The 5,687-nt window shown below is 43.0% G+C and overlaps 1 long non-coding RNA gene across 1 annotated transcript; it reads left to right on the plus strand.

The window, feature by feature from the left end:
• The first annotated feature begins 1,900 nt into the window (after nucleotides 1–1,900).
• LOC121449079 lies at nucleotides 1,901–4,617 on the plus strand. The gene is made up of 2 exons (XR_005974480.1): nucleotides 1,901–2,093; nucleotides 4,306–4,617. It is a non-coding gene; the product is annotated as an uncharacterized LOC121449079 (long non-coding RNA).
• The last annotated feature ends 1,070 nt before the right edge of the window (nucleotides 4,618–5,687 follow it).

Raw genomic sequence — 5,687 nt, forward strand, 5'->3', positions numbered from 1 at the left:
GTCTTCACTGAGAATCTCTAACAGACTGGGGAGGAGGAAATGATGTCAGATGTGGGAGGAGGAGAATGTGTGCAAAGACCCTGAGGAGGACAATGTGTGAGACGCCCCTTACTTCACTGACCCACTCTGGTCACCCAAAACCTGCCTTGATTTTCAGAGAGAAGTCAAAGCTTTTTATGTCCCTTGGTCCTTTGTCAGTAGTGGGTGTAGTAAGAAATCCACATGCATGTGTTTAAGGGGTATCAAGACTTTATTAAGCTATGGGTGGAAAATACACTCACAAATCCAGGGTATGGTAAATCCAGCCACAGAGTTCTTCTGTGCTCCATCACCTTCTCTGGAAACTTTGGGGTCACTGCCAGGAACTGGAAGCTTTTTCCATGAAACATGCAACTGTCATATTCATCAGGTCTCTGAAGAGTTGAGGACCATCTTTCTACTACGCATACCTAAACAAAACGGACTTGGTCTGTGTCTAGCTACTTGATTTATGCTTAACTTTGAAAACACATGCAGGAAGCTAATAAGAGCTTATTCCTGTAATTAATACATTAGCACATGGCATGACTACAAGTACAGTTCTGAACACATCAGAGAATGTGGTCTTTTATAAGGTGACTCTTACCTTGCATATCTCAATCATCTTTTACAACTTACAAAAGCTTTTATAAAATTAGGATTTTATAGCTTTATCCCTGGTAAGTTTGAGACTTAAAAATAATATTTTTTTATTGATATCAAAATTAAAGGTTTAACTTAGAATCAGTGTAATGGATTAAGTAAAATTGCTGCGGATCCCCAAGTGGCTGTCGTGGCAGAAACGCTGTAGGTCCTCAAGTGGCGGCAGGTAGACAACAGGTCCTGAGAGCAGCCATTCCCAGGCAGGGACGGCTTAGTTCCCCAAGTGGCTGCAGTGGGCACGCCACGAGACCACACAGCAGGTCTCCGAAGGTGACCGGTACCAGGCAAGGAGCCATGTGGCTGGCAAGAGATAGATGGATAGGCACACCATGCAGAGTGAGGTTGGATATTTATTTAGTGGGTTATGGAGGAGAAAGGGAGAGGAGGAGGTAAGGGAAGAAGGGGAAGTCAGGTGACCTTATTACCATCTTAACTGAGGTCAGGTGACTTCACTGACATCTTGGCTGATAGCCAGATCAGGTGACCATGTTCCACCATCTTTACTGAGTTATTCCCTGCCTGGTTCCCCAGTATTAACTCTATTACATGGGTTACCTTACTGCCATCTTAACTGAGGTCAGGCAACTTCACCACCATCTTAACTGAGAGCCAGGTCAGGTGACCACATCTGGCCATCTTTTCTGAGGTATACCCGGCTTGGTCTCCCAGTTTACTTATGTTTTGGTCTCTAAATTCCTCTTGCTGACTCTGTTACCTGTGTGTTTTGCACAGTGGCATGCTTTTGGTAGGGCCCACTTCACCCAATTCCTGTTCACTCTATGTGTGTGTATTCATACATATAACTTAAATGCACTTATGTTTACTGCTAAATGTTATAATTGTCTGTTCATTGCATCTCATTTCAGACTACAAAACAATAAGTCTTATGTTTTAAGCTGGTATGTACTTTTAAGTGTCTTACAAAAATACTTTATATTTAATCCAAGCCTCGTTAAAAATATATTAAGATGTTCTCTACTATTGTTAGTTCTGCTGTTAACCTTCTATTGCAAGCAATTTTTTCTTCTTTCTGTCTTTTTACAAGTATAAATCTTACCTGTTAAGTTAAAAGCCACTACAGTCAAGCTCAAACCCAGCTCTCCAAGCTGATTCTGTCTTGTACCTGTACCTGAAAAAGCCCTCAACTGCTCAGAGATCTGAGGAATATGGCATTTAAATATTTAATTATTAAAAAACTTTTCATAACAAAAAGAGACAGGTTGGCTCCTAGCAGCAGCGTTCTACTTCCTCCAAAGAAGATGGAAGACAAATGGGCACAGAACAACGTCCATCTGTAATTTGTTTCAACTGCCAAGTACTGACCACTGGGTGAAACTGCCTTTTATCTAAACTGAAGATCTCCAGACGTGGACAGAATTGCTGGAATCAACCGCCTAGCTGCTCAGGTCAAGGTAGGCTTGTCTTCCTACAGATTTCTTAGTCCGTAGGAACTTCTGGAGCCTAGCAGGCCCTGCGCTAAACAGCAAAAGGCAAATACGACCTTCAGAGACCATGGGGGACCCTGAGGAGTGGCTCTAGGTGCCAACCAAGTAAGTTTTCTATCATTTAATCAGTAACTCAAGTAAAATTTGATCCTTTTCAAAGATCTCTGATGCAGTTTGACAGCTGATAGGTTTTATCAGTTTAAAAGGACAACCTCACCAAATAAATTTCAGTAAAATACAAATACAAGACCCGCAAGTTATAAAGGTGTGAGGACAAATACAAGTTATCATATTTCTCTCTCATGCTGCCTTCTGTTGTAATGGAGTGGCAGGCTGCTTCCTGCCACCTGGCTGCCCTCACGGCTAGCTTTATACCCGAAATAATTACACGGAAACTGTATTCTTTTAAACACTGCCTGGCCCCTTAGTTCCAGCCTCTTATTGGATAGCTCTTACATATTGATCTAACCCATTTCTAATAATCTGTGTAACGTCACAAGCTGGTGGCTTATCAGGGAAGATCTTAACCTGCATCTGTGTCCAGCGGGAGAATCATGGCAACTGCCTGACTTGGCTTCTTTCTCCCAGCATTCTGTCTGTCTACTCCACCTACCTAATTTTCTGTCCTATCAGGGCCAAGGCAGTCTCTTTATTTAACCAATGAAATTAAGACAAAACAGAAGACTCTCCCCCATCAGCCTTCCATAGTCTTAAAAATACTTTTCATTGTGTAAAAATATCTGTCATAGTCATTCTGACGTAAATATGCTGCTGTTTATTCAATGTATATGTCTAAAACTTCTATTTTCACAAACCCAAAGAATTCTTGTGAGTTCCATGGCTACAAATAGAAGGATCCACCTTAAACAGGTCAAATACACCCCTCTCAATTCCCTGGTCCTAATTTTTTTTTCCTTAGCTTAACTTTGTCCTCTGTTCTGCCAATACCTTAAACAGGTGTAAGAGACACCAGACATTTCCATACCACAAACACTGGACAGGAACAAAGAGACCAGCTACCCCAGGATGTGGCCAGCACCCAGCCTTCTCAGGTTCCACCCCAAAGATAACACCCACAAATAAGCAGGAAGCAGTCTTGAGAATCTGTCGCCCCAATTCCTTTAACCTGTGGTGCCTAACCTCCCGCCTTTTTATTATAAAAAAGTGATGGGAATGCAATAATCTGTCCTGTCCCTTTAAGAGACAAGCCCCACCGGCTGCTCCCCCACCCTTATCCAATGAGGCAGACAGATCTTCCTTCCTACTTGTAACCCAAGTCTCTTCCTTTTCCATCTCTCTCCCGAAGAGGCAGCTTATGCCTTGCTCCATTTTCCCCACTTCTCCCCTTTCCCCCACCCCATCTCTCTCTCTATTTCTCTCTGCTCTTCCCCCTCTTCCTTTACCCCCTCTCCCTTTCCCTTCCATAGCCCACTAAATACATATCCAGCCTCACTCTGCATGGTATACCTATCCATGTCTCTGTCTCTCACCCACCACATGGCTCCTTGCTCGGGACCAGCTGCTTTCAGAGACCTGTGGCATGGTCTTGTGGCGTGCCCATCTGTCTGTTTCTCCTCATGGGACTGCAGCCACTTAGGAACTGCTCTGTCCCTGTCTGGGACTGGCTGCTCTCGGGACCTGCTGCCCACTGCCTCCCTTGGGGAACTGCAGCATTTCTCTCTCTGCAGCCACTTGGGGACCAGGCAGCATCTTACTTTTACCATTACTGGAAGAGCAGAGAGAAACAGAGAGAGAGACACAGAGAGAGACAGAGAGAGAAGGGGGTAGGGGAGAAGTGGGGGGAATGGAGCGAGGCAGAAGCTGCCTCTTGGTAGAGAAACAGAAAAGAGAAGAGACTTAGGCTGGAAGCTGAAGGTCAGCTTGCCTTGGTGTGGGGGTGGGGAGGGAGTGGGTGTGGCTTGTCTCTTAAAGGGACAGAGCAGACAATTACACTCAGTCCATAGGGAGACTGGCAACTTTTCTGATCCATTTATAGTACACCATTAATGAATATTTCAATTTTTGTATTGCTTAGTTTTCTGAATAGCTAAAGATTACCCTTGAGCAAAGACACAGTTGCTAGACAATTATTACTGTGAACCCAAGTAATCCTTAGGCCTTTCTAAATATTATTTATCAAATATACCTCATTTATCAAACCTATGTTGCTATTTTGTAGGACCCAACTGTGGCCGAGTCTCAGTAGTTTACCCTAAGGCAATACCTGGTTCCAAGAAAGACCACAAACTGAGACTACCCAGGAACCACCCAGGAGCAGACCATCCACAGGAGATTCCTAGCATTCCAACGTTGTAGATAGGATCACCTGCCAGCACACACCCATTATTTTCATCAGGACACCCCCACCTTCGCTACTATAAAAACCCAACCCTAACTGAGCTTGGGGCTCTCCGATTATTCCAATATGTTGGGCACATGGAGAGACCGAGTTTGCAAACTTATGTAAGAATAAAGGCTTTTTGCTTTTACATACAAGATTCCATCTCCTAGTTGGTTTTGGGGGACTCTGTGATCTGGGCATAACTACTTATCTAAATTTTTTAGAATCTTTGTGTTGAACACTTAGCAAAGACATAGGTTGTTAGGTGTAAATCTCCAAATCAGCTTCTGTTAGTCTTACTAGATCTTTGTAACCTTAAAATTTTAACATCATATACAGTATGTTCTAAACCAGAATTGAATGACATATATAGTATATAGCAGATATAACCTTAAATTTTATCATCAAACAAAAATCCACAGCGATCCAATATATTTCAGAGGCCTGTTGTTACTCCCTTAGTCTAAAAAGAGCTGCAGTGTTAAACTAGGGCGTCAGTAGGACCGAGAGGTTTGATAGTTGTTGCTCTGTGCCGTACGGTCAGTCATCTAAAGACGATGAGGTCACATGGTCTGTACTCTTTAACCTTCGTCAAGAGGGCTGCCAGTCATGCGGCTGCTTACTTCTCACTGAGGTCATCAGCCAAGCTGGAAGCAAGTCATGTGGCTGCTGTTTAAGACGTGTTTCCCTGGTAGATCTATTTTCTGAAAACAAGAATTTATGAATCCAAGTTGCATATACAGTGCACTTTACAGCAGAGCTGAATCACATATATAGGACATAGTAGCAAATTCAAATTCCTAAATATAGATTTTAACTCTGAGCCTTTGCTGTAAGTTTTAAGCCAGGTTTTGTTACAGATTTTCCAAGATTCTATAGCCACACCCAATGCATTTACAAATCAGTCCCAAGATAAGCACTAATTACACAGTGGTCTTTACAGGTTTCCTGGGAGCAGAGCACAGAGAAATCATAGAGGTAAATGATTTAAGCGTGGAAAGTTGTAGAACCTTAGAGATAAGAATTTGGGTCCATTGGCTTGTGTGGCAGAAGTCGTTACAATCTTGGGATCTGGAGTTCCTATGTCATCTTTGGCCAGTGAGCTATACTGAGGCCAAGCCGTTTTCAGTAAGACAAGGAGTCTTTAAGAAAATCTCTGAGTCTGAGAAAGGAATTGAGTCAGAGGAGAAAAGGCAGAAGGGGAGGAGAAAAGAACTCCA

Source organism: Microtus oregoni, unplaced genomic scaffold, assembly GCF_018167655.1.
Source record: "Microtus oregoni isolate MIOR12 unplaced genomic scaffold, Mior012 000006F_ref0000085, whole genome shotgun sequence".
In the NCBI taxonomy this organism is placed as follows: Eukaryota; Metazoa; Chordata; class Mammalia; order Rodentia; family Cricetidae; genus Microtus; species Microtus oregoni.